The sequence below is a fragment of the Dasypus novemcinctus genome, chromosome 11, assembly GCF_030445035.2.
Source record: "Dasypus novemcinctus isolate mDasNov1 chromosome 11, mDasNov1.1.hap2, whole genome shotgun sequence".
Taxonomy (NCBI): domain Eukaryota; kingdom Metazoa; phylum Chordata; class Mammalia; order Cingulata; family Dasypodidae; genus Dasypus; species Dasypus novemcinctus.
The window spans coordinates 72,061,624-72,080,388 of NC_080683.1; the positions used below are offsets into that span (position 1 = coordinate 72,061,624).

Below are 18,765 nucleotides of genomic sequence, written 5' to 3' on the forward strand. Positions count from 1 at the left end.
TTTGCCTTCCATCACTGCTATAAGTGTTGCCCTGTATGCAAATTGGCAAGGCAACTTCTTCCATCTTTTCCTCATTGTCTACGTCCTTTCTTTTCCTTTTTTTTCCTAATTATTAAGCTTATCTTCACAAAAGTTTTAAATCACAATAATTCATATATACAATATACAGTAATCCCACATATCCAACATAAAACCCTTTTCCTATGTGCTGTATACATGCCCTGGAGAACTCTCTCCCAACCGTGTGTCCTCCATCAATAACATCCAACATCAGCATTCCTCCCCTGCCATAGTTGAACCCCTCTGTGGTCCAAAACTTTTTACAAAATGAAGCCTAATATATTGCCAAATTCAATTAGAAGGAAAATGAAATAGTAATGATAGGTTTAAAGATTAGAAATAGAATGCATACTAATTTAGAAAAACTAAAATAAAGCAAAGAATGGGGTATTAAAAAATGAAAAAATCATGAAATTTTTTTGACATTTTGCTTTTCATCGTAATAGGTGTTGCCCTGTATGTACAGTAGCAAGGCAATTTCTTTCATTCCTTCCTCAGTGTCTACATCATTTTTATAAAAATGTTGTCTTCAAAAAAGTTTTAGATCACAGTAAAGTCACATATAGGTTACTCCCATATATCCAACATCAAACCCTTTTCCCCCTTCTCCAGCAATGATCTTTTTACATGTTGATGTTATATTTGCTATAGCCGATGTACAGATATTGAAACATAGCTACCAAAAATGGTTCCATTTTGGTTTACATTATGGTTTATATTTTAGACTTTTCTAAATTTTTAGTTACATTATGGTTTACTAAATTTTCTAAATTTTTAGTTACATTATGGTTTTCTAAATTTTTAGTTACATTATGGTTTACATTATGGTTTACATTTTAGCCTATAGACTTATACATTTTGGTGAAATTTAACATGTCCTATATCCATCATTGCACAATCTTGTGGGGCAATTCCATTGCCCCCCAATTACCCTGCTTCTATCTATTCTATTCCTCTCTCCCTCTCCCCTCAGGGCCCACAGTGACAACCAAGCTTCACTGCTTGAAGGACCAGATTCACAGATACTTGCAACAATGCTGAGGGCCTGACATGCTAGACTGTTCTACCCCATTGGGAGCCACCAATTCTCTCAATAGACACAATTCCCTATGATTGAGAACATCAGGCCTCCCCAGGTTGGGGGTACACCTTCCCATACATTATATGGGTCTCCACCCAATGATGTAACACACTATGAAAGATGAGCAGCCACATACTCCCTATAAGTCTGCCCCTGTACCAGATGCCCCCCATTTAGCACCTTAAACAGGTAACCGTTCCTTATTATATTATCTAAAGAGTTTTCTCAACGTTATAGTTTCAACCACATACCCGACAATCTCCCATGTTCATCTGTTCCCCCCAACCTTCCCCTCAATTCCTTGGGCCATCTGACCCATCCTCTCAACCCTAGCCCCCATCAAGCCTGCAAAACCCCTGTCTCTGGGGTTACTATACTCCTATAGTATCCCTATGCCCTCATCTTCTCCCTTCCCTGTACAACTACTTGCCTCCACTTTATCATAGATTTCACCCATGTAGGCATCAGCTCACAACCTTCCTCTCCCCCCAATTTCCTGTAAACCTCTCATCCAGTCTCTAGTTCTCTGAGACAGCTTGGTTTGCTTATTTCATATCAGAGAGGCCATGTAGTATTTGTCCTTCAATGCCTAGTTTGCTTCACTCAGCAAAAGGTCCTCAAGATTCATCCATGTTTAACTTTATAAGAAACTGTTTTCCAAAATACCTGTACCATTTTACATTCCCATCAGTAATGTTTGAGAATTCGAGTTTCTTCACATTCTTACCAACACTTTATAATATCTACTCTTTAGAATATAGCTATTTTAGTGTCTGGGTAGTAATATCTCATTGAAGTTTTAATTTGGATTTCCCTACTGACAAATGAGGTTGAACATCTCTTCATATACTTATTATCCATTCATATGTGTTCTTTGAAATGTCTTTTAAGATATTTTGCCCATTTTTGAATTGGGTTATTTGTCTTATTATTGAATTTTAAGCATTCTTTATATGTCCTGGATATAAATCCTTATCAGAAATATGATCTGGAGATATTTTCCAGTCTGCACTTTGTATTTTCATTGTATTAATTATGTCTTTTGAAGCCCAAAGGTTTTCATTTTAATTAAGGCCGATTTATCAATTTTTACTTTATATTGATTATGCTTTTGTTGTCATATCTAAGAACTCTTTGTGTGATCCAAGGCACAAAGATTTTCTATGTTATATTTTGCAGTTTTATAGTGTAGGTCTAAGGTTTGGGCCCATGACTCATTTGGAGTTAAAATTTTTATATATGGTGTGCGATAATAGACTAAGTTGTTTTTTTTTTTTTTTTTTTTTTGCATCTGAACATTCAATTATCCCAGCACTCTTTTTTAAAACATTGTCATTTATTATTATTTAGCATATTCATCCAATGAAATCAACTATAGCATATTAGCCATATATAACCTTATATGTTTTTCCCAACTTTTTAAGAAAAATTCAAAATAACAGAAAAGTTGAAAACCTAGTACAATGGACATTCATTTCTCTTAATCTAGATTTATAAGGTGTTCACATTTTGTAACATTTGCTTTATCTCCTTTTTGTGTGTGTAGTTATCTTTTTACTTTCTCTTTTTTTCTTTTGCTAATCCAATGGAAAATAAATTTCAATCATCATGATGCTTCTCCCCTACATATGTCACCATGTATCTCCTAAGAACAAGGACATTCTTTTACACCCGTTTTATTAGTACAGTCAAGAAAATTAACCTGGATTCAATAATCTCTAAAATGAAATCCATACTCCCCTGTTGCTCCCCAAATATACTTTGTTTTTGTTTTGTTTTGTTTTTATCGAGGATTAGGTCAAGGCTCATTAATACTATTGTTATGTCACCTTAGAGCCTTCCTTTAATCTAGAGCTCTTCCCTTGCCTTTTAGTGATGTTGTTTTTAAGTCCTCCCTGACACTGATATTCCTGAAGAGCCCTAGGCGAGTCGTCTGACAAAATGTCCCACATTCTGGGTTTGCCTGAGTGTTTCTTAATAATTAGATTTAAATTTAAGGATATTGCTTAGGTAATATGTATTACCTATTTGAATGGCATTAAGAGGGACATGTCAGTTAGTCCCATTGCTGGTGGTGTTAGGTTTGGTTAACGTGATATCTGCCTTATCCTTTCATTCCAAGATATTTTTAATAATATTAAGAAGGAAACCTTGAGACAACGTGAATTTCCTATTCTCAAGCCCAGTGGTTTTAGCTTGTATTGATATTTTGCCTGAATCATTTGTTAAATAGGAGTTGCAGCATGGAGATTTCCTAATTTTGCCCGTCATTCTGCAATTGTTAGCTGTTATTTATTTATTTATTTTGGTAAAGAACTTTCTATTTTGCAATTTTTTCTTTCTGTCATATTAGGAATATGACTGTGAACTCACTTTATTATTTTACATGTTTAAAAATCATTATGCGGGAAACGGACTTTGGCCCAGTGGTTAGGGTGTCCGTCTACCACATGGGAGGTCCGCGGTTCAAGCCCCGGGCCTCCTTGACCCGTGTGGAGCTGGCCCATGCGCAGTGCTGATGCGCGCAAGGAGTGCCGTGCCCCACAGGGGTGTCCCCCGTGTAGGGGAGCCCCACGCACAAGGAGTGCACCCATAAGGAGAGCCGCCCAGCGTGAAGGAGGGAGCAGCCTGCCGAGGAATGGCGCCGCCCACACTTCCCGTGCCGCTGACGACAACAGAAGCGGACAAAGAAACAAGACAACAAGACGCAGCAAAAAGACACAGAAAACAGACAACCGGGGGAGGGGAGGGGAATTAAATAAATTAAAAAAAAAAAAAAATCATTATGCTTTTCAACTGTCCCAACTGGGCAAGTGGGAGCCTCTCTAAGCTGGCACTTGTGTCCTATTGATGTGTCCTTTATAATCATGAGGCATTTCCTTGCCCACTTTTTCTTTCTGTTTTACTTCTTTTTTTTAAATAGTGAAGTTTTAAGATTATAGAAATTCATACAGAAAATACAGAGTTCCCAAATACCTCTCCTCCTGCATTCAGTTTTCATTATCATTAACACTTTGCATTAGTAGTGTATTTGTGGCAATTGATAAAACAATATTATTGTAATTATACTATTAACGATTGTGAACAGTTTATATTAGGGTTCATTATTTGTTTTGTACAACCCTATGGTTTTTTTAAAGATTTATTTTATTTCTCTCCCCTTCCCTTCCCCCCCCATCTGCTCTCTCTGTCCATTTGCTGTGTGTTCTTCTGTGTCCCCTTGCATTATCCGGCGGCACTGGAAAACTGCGTCTCTTTTTGTTGCATCATCTTGCTGTGTCAGCTCTCCGTGTCTGCGGCGCCATTCCTGGGTGGGCTGCACTTTTTTCACACGGGGCAACTCTCCTTGTGGGGCGCACACCTTGCCCATGGGGCATCCCTACACGGGGATGCCCCTGTGTGGCACGGCATTCCATGCATGGCAGCACTGCACATGGGCCAGCTTACCACATGGGTCAGGAGGCCCTGGGGATTGAAACCTGGACCCTCCATATAGTAGATGAACACTCTCTCAGTTGAGCCACATCTGCTTCCCCCCATGGTTTTTTAGACAATTTTATTCTAGTTACATATATACAGCCTAAAACTTCCCCTTTTAACCACATTCAAATACTTAATTCATCAGTGCTAATTACATTCACAGTGCTTTGCTAATATAACCACCATGCATTTCTAAAACTTCTACCACACCAAACAGAAAATTTCTACCAATTAAGCATTTATACCCCATTCCATAACTCATTCTGGCTCCTGATAATCTGTATTCTAGTTTTTGACCCTATGAATATGCTTATTCTAATTATTTGATATCAGTGAGATTATAAATTATTTTTCAATCTTTTACTGACACTTCAATCAACATGATTTATTTATTCAAGGTTCATATTCTATATTGTCACATGTATCAGAACTTCATTCCTTTTAACAAATAATATTCCATTGTATATATATATATATACCACAGTTTGTTTATCTATTCATCTGTTGATGGATATATGGGTTGCTTTTACCTTTTGGCATTTGTGAATAATGCTGCTATAAGCATCAGTGTGCAAATATCTGTTCAAGTCCCTGTTTTCAATTCTTTTGGGTATACATCTAGAAGTGGGAATGTTGGGTCATATGGTAATTCTATACTTAACATTCTGTGAAACTGCAACACTGTTCCACAACAAATGCACCATTTTGCACTCTCACCAGCAATGAGTGTTCTTATTTCTCCACATCCTCTCCAACACTTGTTATTTTCCTTTTAAAAAATATATTAGCAATTCTAATATGTGTAAAATGGCATCTCATTGTAGTTTTGATTTGCATTTCCTAACAACTAATGATGTTGAGCATAATTTCATGTTCTTTTTGGCCATTTCATATATCTTCTTTGGAGAAATGTCTATTCGAGTATTGTTCCCATTTGTTAATTTTTTTTGTCTTTGTTGTTGAGTTTTTGGATTTCTTTATGTAGTCTGTATATTAAACACTTATCAGATATGTGGTTTCCAAATATTTTTCTCCCCTACTGTAGGTTGTCTTTCTACTTTGATAATGAAGTCCTTTGATATAAGATTTTTTTAAAGAAATCAACTTTATTGATATATATTAATAAAGCATAAATCCATCCAAAGTGTACAATCAATGGTATTTGGTATAATCACAAGGTGGTACATTTATCACTTCAATCATTTTTAAAGCATTTTAATTATTCCAATAATAACAATAATAAAAATAATAAACAAAAACAAGAAAATCAAACAAACAGAAACTCATCACCTCTAAATCTCTCTATGCTTCCCTTGCTGTGTAAGCTGCTATTCTGTTTCCTTCTTTCTAGTTTATTTGTATTTAAATTTTGTAAAAACAGTCTGGTATATGCAATATTACCCATATTCATATTTCATATGAAGTTTCACTATTTTGTAAGGTACCTATTACATTTTTTAGCTTTCTTCTAGTAATATGCATGTCCTTAGACTTTTCCTTTAAACCACTGTCATACCCATATGATAGCTCTCCTAGTTACAAACACTATTATGTACTGTGTATTAGTCAGCCAAAGAGGTGCTGATGCAAAATACCAGAAATCTGCTGGCTTTTATAAAGGGTATTTATTTGGGCTGCAGATACCAGGCCATAAAGCATAGCTTACTACCCTCACAAAAGTGTATTTCTATGTGTTAGAGCAAGATGGTTGCTGATATCTGCAAGGGTTCAGGCTTCCTGGTTCCTCCCTTTCAGGGTCTTGTTTCTCTCTGGTTTCAGGATTCCTCTCTTCCCAGGGCTTGCTTCTTCCTGGGCTCAGGGTTCCTCTTTTCCTGGGGCTTGATTCTCTTCCCTCTGTGAGCTTACTTCCCGGGGCTCCTGCTTAAGGCTTCAGCATCAAACTCCAACATCAAGACTCCAAGATGAAAACCCCCCAACTCTGTACTTTGCCTTGCCTTTTATCTATGAGTCCCTACCCACCAAGGGGTGGGGACTCAATGCTGTAATGACATGGCCCATCAAAACCCGAATCATAACTCAATCATGCCCAGTAATAGATCAGATTACAAACAATCCAATATCTATTTTTGGAATTCATAACTATATCAAACTGCTACATGCTGTTACAATTTCTATTTATTTCCAAGGATTTACAAACAACCTTTTTACTAGTTCTGCACAGATTAACTGTCAGCTTTCCATTCTCTACCCCCATTCTGTTTTCTGGTGACCTATATTCTAAATATCAACTCTGTGAGTTTACAAAATATATTTAGTTTATAATAGCACAATCATAAAGTATTTGTCCTTTTTAGTATAACTTGTTCCACTCAACATAATGTCCTGAAGGTTCATTCATTTTGTCATAATCTTCACAACTTCATTTCTTCCTAAAGCTGTATAATATTCCTTCTGATGTACACACCACAATTTTTTTATCCATTTCTTGGTTGATGGACACCTGGGTTGTCTCCATCTTTTACATTTGTTAATAATGCTGCAATGAAAATCAAGATGCAGATGTCTGCTCATGTCACTGCTCTTAGTTCTTCTGGGTAAAATATCCAGTAGTGATATTGCCAGATCACTTGGCAAGTCTGTATTCATCTTCCTTAGGAACTGCCAATCAGTCCTTCACAGAGGCTTTAACATTCTACATTCCCATCAACAGGGAATAAGTGAATAAGTGTTCCTATCTCACCACGTGCTCTCAAACACTTGTAGTTTTCTGACTTTTTAAAAGTGGCCATTCTAGTAGGTGTGAAATGATCTCATTGTAGTTTCAATTTGCATTTTACTAATAGATAGTGAGGTTAACCATTTTTTTCATGTGTTTTTTTGCCATTTGTATTTCTTTTTTGGACAATTTGATTTTTCAATTCTTTTGCCTAGTTTTTAGTCAGGTAGTTTGTCGTTTTACTGTTGAGTTATAGAATCTCTTTATATATCAAGGGTATTAAACCTTTATCCATACATGATTTCCAAATATTTTCTCCCATTGAGCAGGCTGCCTTTTCACCCTATTGACAAGTCTTTTGAGGTGCAACAGTGATTAATTTTAAGGATGTCCCATTTATCTATTTTTTCTTTTGTTGCTCGTGCTTTGGGTGTAAGGTTTAAAAAACTACCACCTACCACAAGACCTTGAAGATGTTTTCCTGCATTTTCTTCTGAGAGTATTATGGTTGTTACTTTTGTATTTAGGTTCTTTATCCATTTTGAGTTAATTTTTTGTATAAAGCATGAAATAGGAGGCCTCTTTCTTTCCTTTGGGTATGGCTATCCAGTTCTCCCTGCACCATTTGTTGACTAGACTGTTCTGGTCCAGCTTGACAGCCTTGTCACAAATCACTTGTCTGTAGATGAGAGGGTCAATTTCTGAGTTCTTGGTTCTGTTCCATTCATCAATCCATCAGTCTTTATGCCAGTACCATGCTGTTTTTACCACTGTAGCTAAGTAACATGCTTTGAATTCAGGAAGTGAGAGTTCTCCAACTTAATATTTCTTTCCTAAAATATTTTTGACTATTTGGGGCCTCTTATCCTTCCAAATAATTTTGATAATTGACTTTTCAAATAACTTTGCTAATTGGCTTTTCAATTTCTGCAAAAAAGGCTTTTGGGATTTTTATTGGGATTGTGTTGAAACTGAAAATAAGTTTGGTTAAAATTGACATCTTAATATTTAGTCTTTCAATTCATGAACATGGAATGCCCTTCCATTTATTTTAAGTCTTCTTTGATTTCTGTTAGCAATGATTTGTAGTTTTCTGAATACAGGTCCTTGATGTCCCTGGTTAAGTATATTCCTAAATATTTGATTCTTTTAGACACTATTATAAGTGAAACTTCTTTATGATTTCCTCCTCAATTGCTCAACAGTAGTGTATAGAGACACTATTGGTTTTTGCATGTTAATCTTGTATCCTGCCACTTTGCTGAACTCATATATTAGTTCTCATAGCTTTAAAGTGGATTTTTCAGTGTTTTCTAGATATAGGATCATATCATTAGTGAGTAGTGAGAGGCTTACTTCTTCCTTTCCAATTTGGCTACCTTTTCTTTCTTTAGCCTAATTATTCTAGCTAGAACTTCTAGCACAGTATTGGATAACAGTGGTGACAGTGGGCATCCTTGTCTTTTTTCTGATCTCAGTGGGAAAGCTTTCCTCTTTCACTGTTGAGTACAATGCTAGCTGTATTTTTTTCATACATGGACTTTACCATATTGAGAAAGCTTCTTTCATAGTATCTTTATCTGATTTTAGTATTAGGATGATGGTTTCATAGAATAAGTTTGCTAGCATTCTCTCCTGTTCTATTTTTTTGAAGATTTTGAGCAAGATTGGCATTAGGTTGTTCTTGAATGATTGATCGAATTCACCTGTGAAGTCATCTCTCCCTGAGCTTTTCACCTTTAGTAGGTTTTTGATGACTGTTTCAATCTCCTTACTCGTGATTGGTTTGATGTGGTCTTCTGTTTCTTGTAGGATCAGTGTAGATTGTTTGTATGTTTCTAGGAATTTGTCTGTCTCATCTACATTGTCTAATGTTTTAGCATGCAGTTGTTCATAGTATCCTCTTATGATCCCTCTTATTTCCACAGGGTCAGTGGTAATTTCCCCCTCTCAATTCAGATTTTATTTATTTGTGTCTTCTTTTTTTCTTAGATAGTTGGGTATGGGTTTGTTAATTTTGTTGATATTCTCCAAGAACCAACTTTTGGTTTTGTTACTGCTTCTCTCTATTGTTTTTTTTTTTTTTTTTTAACTTGATTTCATTTTTTCTCTGCTCTGATCTTTACTATTTTTTTCTGTTGCCTTGGTTTGGGATTAGTTTGAAATGTATTTTCTACTTCTTTCAGGTATACAGTTAGATCTTCAATTTTAGCTCTTTTTTCCCACTTATTTATTTATTTATTTAATATTAATTAAAAAAAATATTACATTAAAAAAATATGAGGTCCCCATTCACCCCCACGGCCCCCATCCCACCATTCCCCCCACAGCAACACTCTCCCCCATCACCATGACACATCCATTGCATTTGGTGAGTACATCTCTGGGCATCGCTGCACCTCATGGTTAATGGTCCACATCATAGCCCATGGTCTCACACGTTCCATTCAGTGGGCCATGGGAGGATCTACAATGTCTGGTAATTGTCCCTGCAGCACTACCTAGGACAACACCAAGTCCCTAAAATGCCTCCACATCTCATCTTTTCCTCCCATTCCCCGCATCCAGCAGCCACCATGGCCACTTTTTCCACACCAATGCCACATTTTCTCGATTACTAACCACAATAGTTCATGAATAGAGTATCATTAAGTCCACTCTAATCCTTACTGTATTCCTCCTTCCTGTGGACCTTGGCTTGGTTGTGTCCATTTCACATCTATGTCAAGAGGGGGCTTAGATTCCACATGGATACTGGATGCAATCCTCCTGCTTTCAGTTGTAGGCACTCTAGGCTCCATGGTGTGGTGGTTGACATTCTTCAACTCCATATTAGCTGAGTGGAGTGAGGCCAATAAACCAGAGTGTAGGAGCTGAAGTCTGTTGAGGCTCAGGGCCTGGCTATCATATTGTCAGTCCAGAGATTCAGATCCCCTAGATATATCTTAAACCTCAGCACCAACTACAATTCCAGTAAAGTAGCAGGAAAGGCTTGTGAAAAGAGATCACATCTGAGTCCAGCTCCATCATGCAGAAACACCAACTCCAGAGAAGGGCCAACTGACATGGCAGTGAACTCCATCTGCCATGACCATAAAACCTGTGGGTCTCTTTAGCCCTCAAAAGAACCAATACCTGGGGTTGTATCTACTTTATCTGTCTCTGAGACTCTGCTCAGGTGTGCATAAGGGCAATACTTCTGACAACCTCCAGACTCTTTTTTAGAGACTCATAGCCATATAAACTCATTTGTCCTTTCCATTTCCCCCTTAATTTAGGTCAAAAAGCATTTTTAACTCCTGTTATTATATGTAGACAGGGATATTCTGCTGGTCTGTGTTGAACCTTTTATTCAAGGTCATTTTCTAGTTATGTCATCAGCTGGTACTTGGTAGTGATCCCTCGGCACCAAGGAGGCTCATCCCTGGGTATCATGTCCTACACTGGGGGTAAGGCAACACATTTACATGCTGAGTTTGGCTTCGAGACAGGCCACATTTGAATAATATGGAGGCTGTCAGGAAGGAAATCTTAGGCACAGTGCTGCTCTAGGCCTTGTTCTTATTTCAGGTGTATAGGCTCACAAGCATAGTCATTAGTATCAGGGGCTCACTGTTGGACCCTCATTCCTTCCTGGTCCTTGCTGTTGCACCCAGGGGACTGCCGCTCCTCCCCTAGGGACCACAACAGTAGCTCTTCTTTTTTATTGTAAGCATTGAGGGCTATAACTTTCCCTCTCAGCATTACCTTTGTGGTGTCCCATTAGTTTTGTTATGTAGAATTCTCATTTTTACTCATAAGGTATTTACTGAATTCTCTTGAAATTTCTTCTTTGACCCACTGATTATTTAAGAGTATGTTGTTTAATCTCCATCTATTTATGAATTTCCCCTTTTTCTGTCAATTACTGATTTTCAGTTTTATTCTGTTATGATCAGAGAAAGTGTTTTGTATAATTTCAATCTTTTAAAATTTATTGAGAACTCTCTTGTGATTCAACACATGGCCTATTTTGGAGAAGGATCTATGTGCGCTTGGTTTGTTTTGATGTGTAATTTTCTATAGATGCCTGTTAGGGCTAGTTCATTTATCATATTATTCAAGCTCTCTGTTTATTTGTTTTCTGTCTAGATGTTCTATCCAATACTGGGAATGGTGTATTGAAGTCTCCAAATATTATTGTAGAGACATCTATTTCTCCCTTCAGTTTTGCCAGTGTGTGCTTCATATATCTTCAGGCACCCGGATTAGGTGCCTTAATATTCAATGTAGTTATTTCTTCTCAGTGCATTGCTCATTATTAATATTTTAATGACCTTCTTTATCCCTTATAACAGTTTTGCACTTTTTTTTTTTAAAGATTTATTTTTATTTATTTAATTTCCCTCCCCTCCCCCTGAGGTCTGTTTTCTGTGTCTTTTTGCTGCGTCTTGTTTCTTTGTCCGCTTCTGTTGTCGTCAGCGGCACGGGAAGTATGGGCGGCGCCATTCCTCGGCAGGCTGCTCTGCTCTCTCCTTCCCGCTGGGCTGCTCTCCTTATGGGTGCACTCCTTGCGCGTGGGGCTCCCCTACGCAGGGGACACCCCTGTGTGGCAAGGCACTCCTTGCGCGCATCAGCACTGCACATGGGCCAGCTCCACACGGGTCAAGGAGGCCCGGGGCTTGAACCGCGGGCCTCCCATGTGGTAGACGGACGCCCTAACCACTGGGCCAAAGTCCGTTTCCCAGTTTTGCACTTAAAATCCATTTTGTCTGATATTAGTTTTACTACTTCAGGGTTGTTTTTTTTTTCGTTATTTGTATTGAATATCTTTTCCCAACCTTTCACTTTTAATCTGGTTGTGTCCTTATGTTTGAGGTGAGTCTCTTGCAGATAACACATAGATGGCTCATATATTTTTAATCCATACTGTAGCAGTTTGATATAGCTATGAATTCCAAAAATAAATATTGGATTATGTTTGTAATCTGGTCTATTACTGGGCATGATTGAGTTATGATTAGGGCTTTGATTGGGCCATGTCATTTTGGTATTGAGTCCCTGCCCTTTGGTGGGCAGGGACTCACAGATAAAAGGCATGGCAAAGAACAGAGTTGGAGCTTTTAATGTAAGGGTTTTTGGTCTTGGAGTTTTGATGTTGGTGTTTGATGCTGAAGCCTTCAGGAGGAGCCCCAGGAAGTAAGCTCACAGAGGAAAGAGAAGCAAATCCCAGGAAGAGAGGAACCCTGAGCCCAGCAAGAAGTGAGCCATGGGAAGGAAGGAACCTTGAACCCAAAGAGAAACAAGACCCTGGAAGGGAGGAACCCAGGAAACTTCAACCCTCACAGCTGTTGGCAGCCATCTTGCTTCAATGCATGGAAATAGACTTTGGTGAGGGAACTAACTTATGCTTTATGGCCTGGTGTCTGTAACCTCCTACCCCAAATAAATAGCTTTTCTAAAAACCAACCAATTTCTGGTATTTGCATCAGCACCCCTCTGGCTGACTAATATACATGCTCTCAGTTATGTCTTTTGATTGGGGTGTTCAAGCCATTAACATTCAATACTATTACTCTAATGTCATTACTTATTTTGTCCATTTTGTCCTTTGGCTTTCTTTTGTCATATCTTACTATTGTCTGTCTTTTTACCCTTTAATTTACCCTTCCTAATAATCTTCATTTCTACACTCTTCTCAAAATTTCCCACCCTTGTTTTTTTCCTTTCAGGCTGTTGCACTCCCTTTAGTATCCCTTATACATCTGGTCTTTTGGTAACATACTCTCTCAGTTTTCATTTGTCTGTGAAGACTTTAAAATCACCCTTATTTTTGAAGGACAGTTTTGCCAGATAAATAATTCTCAGCCAGAAGTTTTTTTCTTTCAGTACCTTAAATACATCATGCTACTTTCTTCTCATCTTCATGGTTTCTGATGAGAGGATGGCACATAATCTTACTGATGTTTCTTTGTATGTGATGCCTTGCTTTTCTCTTGCTACTTTCAATATCCTCTCTTTATCTCTGATATTTGTCATTGTGAATAGTATGTGTCTTGGTGTAGGTTTATTCAAACTTATTCTGTTTGGATGTTCTGTCCTTGAAATCTCTTTGAGCAATTCAAATCTGCTCTTATGTGCCTCTAATCTATTTTTAATCTCATCCATTATGTCTTTTATTCCCATAAGCTCTCTTACTTTAATTTTCTGGCTTTCAAATTGTTCTTCATGCTAACCCAGTGTCTTCTTAATGCCCTTTATCTCTTTAGTCATATTTTCCTTCAACTCTTTGAATTGACTTAGGAGATTTGTATAATTGTCGTTGATTACCTGTCTTAAATCCTGTATCTTGTCAGAATATTTGCTTTGTTCCTTTGACTCAGCCATCTCTTCCTATGTCCTAGTATGGCTTATAATTTTTGCTGATGTCTAAACATGTGAATATGTTAGTGAATTTACTCTGATGGCCAATTTCTCTTTCTTGCCTAGTGTTTCTTTTTTCACAGATCTTCTTTTATTTTTGGCCTAACTTATTCTGAGTCCTTAAAATTGACCAACTTAAGTTATCAAAATTGGGCCAGGACCTCACTAATGGGGTGCAAATTTTCTACCAGGGGTGGGGCCATGGAGAGATCTAAAGCAGTTTTTCTCCTTGCAGTTTTCTGGCCTGCCAGCAAATGGTGCACCCTGGCAAAACTTTCCATGACGGTTTTTCTTTCAATCTCCATTTTCCCATGTCTCTGGGCTGGGCAGAGCTGAGACTTAATGTGGGGCCTCCTGGCTGAATTCACTGAAGAGAAGCCCTCTGACTCATCCTTCCTCTTTCCTTGTAACAGCTGACAGAGAGGAAGATGTCTGTTTCCCTTTCAGAATCCTCAGTGAGCCAAGGGTTTTATCCAGGCTTAATGTCTTAGGGTATGGGATAAGAGCCCTTCCTGACTGCCACAACATGTTTGTTATTTTGACATGTTTGCTATTTTGGGCACTATGTATCTCTGTCCCTTACTCTCCTGAGGGGGGCACAGCACTGTCTTGGTCTGCTATCCCTGAAAGCAGCTCCCTCAGGCAGCTTTTGCCCTTTCTCCATTTTTTTGTCCCCTCCCTCCCCTTGGGCTCGCTTGCTGTCTACTCTCTGTGTCCATCCACTGTGCATTCTTCTGTGTATCAGTATTTATTTATTTATTTATTTATTTATTTATTTATTTATTTTCTATTTATTCCCTCCCTTGCAGCTTGCTTGTTGTCTGCCCTCTGTGTCCATTTGCTGCACGCTCTTCTGTGTTTTTACTTGTCTCCTTTTTTGTTGTGTCAACTTGCTGAGTCAGCTCTCCATGGTGCTTGCGGGCTGGGCAGCTCTCTGTGGTGCTTGCAGGCCGGGTAGCTCTCTGTGGCATGTGGGCGAGCCTGCCTTCCCAAGGAGGCCCCAGGACATGAACCCAGGTCCTCCCATATGGTAGATGGGAGCCCAACTGATTGAGCCACAGCTGTTTCCCTTTCCATTTTTTTAAATACATATAATTAACAAATTTTATTATCAGGAAACTTGAGTACTTGAGTAGTAGGGTAGTAAGTTTTAAAAAAAGACTTTAAGGTTTTAGAATACTGAAAGATGACAATTCACAGGACATATACAAAAGCAATGGTTATTAAAATATTAAATACTATTTAAATTAAAAGATCATAATTCAAATAGCTAATTATAATTTTTATGTCTTGGTAGAAGGGACTACACAGTTCCCTTTCATGGATTTTGTCCCAGTTTCTCATGAAGACTAAGTCTTGCTACAAACTCAATAATATAATTTACAGTAATCAATGCTGTTTTTTTGTGTGTTTAAGCACGCACTATCACAGAAAGTACAAAATCCTATTTACATGGATTTTCTGTTTCTTAAAAATGCATAATATGTATCTTTTAAAGTGTGAGCTACAAATAAGCCATTTCTTTAAAGAAAAAGGTTTCTAAAAGAAGTATGAGATAGCATCCCAATGTGCCAAGAGTGGTTATATAACTAACTGAAGGAAACTGGCAGTACTCAGCTAACAGTTTTTTAGTGTAGCAGCCTCCATTTTTGTAGTTGAATCTTTCACTTTTATTATACTGCCAACCAAACATGTACCCCAGTGCTTTGGATATAAGACTTTAACCTTTTTTTGGCATTTGTTTTGTCAGAAATAGCCTGATAGTCACTAATAGAAGCTTTATATGCTACAGTAAGAAGTCTTATGGTAGAACTCCTAGCATTACTTCCAGATTGGAATGATGTACCTAAAGTTTTTTTTTTATTTTAAAGATTTATTTATTTATTTATTTCTCTCCCCTCCCCCCCACCCCCCACCCCCCGGTTGTCTGTTCTCTATGTCTATTTGCTGTGTGTTCTTTGTCCGCTTCTGTTGTTGTCAGTAGCATGGGAATCTGTGTTTCTTTTTGTTGTGTCATCTTGTTGTGTCGGCTCTCTGTGTGTACGGCACCATTCTTGGGCAGACCACTTTCTTTCGCGCTGGGCGGCTCTCCTTACGGGGTACACTCCTTGCGCATGGGGCTCCCCTACGCAGGTGCCTAATGTTTTGATTGGTGTGATAAAGGTTAGAGATGGAGATAATAAAGCACATCTGTCACTGGTTTCTATAACTTTTTAATCTATATATGGTTTTATGCTAATTATGATAGATTCTCCGAAAATCCTCCCATCTTTGCTTAAGATTTTTTGGGCCTGCAGTTTAGATTAATGATGAATATGCATCCAATTTTCTGTGTTAGACATTACATGCTTTAAGATATTCCTATGTTGTGCAAATTGTAATAATATATAGGATGTAGATGCTTGAGGAAATTCAAATACAGTCACCCAAGTGTCATCAACGTGATCTTCTGAAGCCAGAGAATCTCCTTGAATATAAAAAGGATACAACAGGGCAGGACATAATGCAGTCTTTCATGGTTGGTCAATATTTGCTGAACTAAATATACTTTGTCTTGTTCCAAGAGTAGTAGTTTTAACTCCAACAAGAGGACTCTGCATTACTAAAATGTTTGGCTGTCTTCTTGAAGTTACAGGGGTTGATCCAAGTTCTGGGCTGGAAATATCATCATATATACTTCTAACTGGTGGAGCTGCACTTTTATCTTTATTAGCTAGTACAACTGGTTGTGGTGGTGACCCGCTGCAGGTAAAGATAATCTCATTTCCATTATTCCTACTGAAGGGCCACTAATTAATTGAGGTTGTGGATTCACTGGAGCTGGCAACTGTCCCACTAAAAATCCAGGTAAGGGAAGTGGACTTGGCTCAATGAATAAAGTGTCCACCTACCACATGGGAGGTCCACGGTTCAAACCCAGGGCCTCCTTGACCCATGTGGAACTGGCCCACATGCTGTGCTGATGTGTGCAAGGAGTGCTGTGCCACGTAAAGGTGTCCCCCATCTAGGGGAGCCCCATGCGCAAGGAGTGTGCCCCGTAAGGAGAACTGCCCCATGCAAAAAAAGTGCAGCCTGCCCAGGGTGGCACCACACACATGGAGAGCTGACACAGCAAGATGATGTGACAAAAAGAGACACAGATTCCCAGTGCTGCTGATAAGAATAGAAGTTGACACAGAGGAACACACGGCAAATGGGCACAGAAAACAGACAACTGGGGTGGGGGGAGGGAAGGGTAGAGAAATAAATAAATAAGTAAATATTTAAAAAAATCTAGGTAAGAACTTGGCATTAACTTCTGGCTTTGGAGGGATGGGTGAGGCCAGCATCATTGGTTCAGATCCAAGTGTGGGTACCTGTGGTTCCATGGCAAAGGCTGCCATCTTGGCACTTATCTTAGGACCTTCATGATTTTCCAAAATGGCAGAAAAGCCATCGAGAAAGTTGAACCCTGCCTGCCTACTCTAACACCATCTTCCCAGAACTCCTGCAAAAAGTTTTAAATTTTGACAAAGCATACTTATCTATTGTTTCTTTTGTTGCTTATGCTTTTTGTGTAAAATATAAGAAGCCATTGCATAACACAAAGTTCTAGTGATGTTATTTTGTTTTCTTCTAGGAGTTTGACTCTTATAATTATATGTTTGATCCATTTTGAGTTAATTTTTGTATGTGGTGTGAAGTAGAGGTCCACCTTCATTCTTTTGCAAATGGTTATCCAGTTTTTCCAGAGCCATTTTTTGAAGAGACTAATTTTTCTCCTTTGAGTAGACTTGAATCCCTTGTTAAAAGCCATTTGGTCATAGATGTTAAGGTTTATAGCTTATCTCTCAATTCGGTTCCATTGACCTATGTTTTAGTTTGCTAAAGGCTGCCAAGGGAATATACTAGAATTGGGTTGACTTTTACAATGGGGATTTATTAGTATAAAAGCTTACAGTTTCAAGGCCTGAGAAAAATGTCCATATCAAGGCATCAGGCAAAGCTCTCTCCCTAAAGACATGGCTATTGGTGATCATGTCATAGCTGGGCATCTGCATTCACTTCTTTCTCCTCTGGGTTCTTTGCTTTCAATTTCTGCCTACCTCCAGCTTTCTCTATGCTCTCGTGACTGCGGTCACCCCTCAGGCTAAAGTGTGGTTTGCTGGCCTGGCGGGGGAGCAGCCGCGGCAGGCCAAGCCGCTGCCCCCATAATAGGGTGGCTGGTCGGACTCACCGCCACCCCCGAAGGGAGCTTGGCATGGGCGCAGAGTGCCCTTGGGTCTCCCCTTCTCGGCAGCCATGCTTCCGTGGCCGCCCCTCCTCCCGGATGGCGCCACACGATGCCTGTGGGGCGGCACCCTTCTTCTTCTTTCTCCCTGCGCAGGCGCAGGGCGGAAAATTCCAGTCTGCCCTTTTCCCCTCCCCCGACAGCAGCAACAGCCAGGCGTGGGCAGAAAAATCCAGTCTGCCCTTTTCCCTCCCCCCCCTCAACAGCAGCAACAGCCAGGCGTGGGCGGGAAACTCAAGTCTGCCCTCCACCCCAGCAACAGCAGCCACCAATCCCTAAACCCTGCCCCTTCCCCCAGCAACAGCGACAGCCAATCCCTAACCATCACCCCTCCCCCTGTCCAGTACCACCCACTGACCTTTCGCCGGCAACCAATCAGAACAGGGCGTGGCTTCGACCAATCAGCCTTCCCCCAGCCCCTATAAAACTGTTGCCTCTCCCTCAATAATGTTGGACTTGCGGATTTACCTTGTCTCCTCGGTGTTTTTCTGCCGTGCGCCCTCCAGTCCTGAGAGCCCCCGACAAGGGCCTAGCCTCCCTTGTCCCCAGTTCGTCGCCTGCTTCTCCGGGCGACCCCTTCATCGCCGGCTTTGCCGGGCGACCCCGTCAGCCGAACCGCACAACCCCTGTGAGACCGACCCCTCGTCTGCTGCCGGACCGACCCCTCGTCCCAAGTGGGACCGACCCCTTGTCCCAAGCGGGACCGACCCCTCGTCCAAAGCTGGACCGACCCCTCGTCCGCAGCCAGACCCCACCTCTACCGACCGAGCAAGCCGCCGCAGTGACTTTCTACTT

General features: G+C 39.6%; 1 pseudogene; it reads right to left on the reverse strand.

Annotated features, from left to right (window-relative positions):
* Nucleotides 1-15,204: 15,204 nt before the first annotated feature.
* LOC101444063 (nucleoporin NUP35 pseudogene) lies at nt 15,205-17,083 on the reverse strand (annotated as a pseudogene).
* Between the last annotated feature and the right edge of the window lie 1,682 nt (nt 17,084-18,765).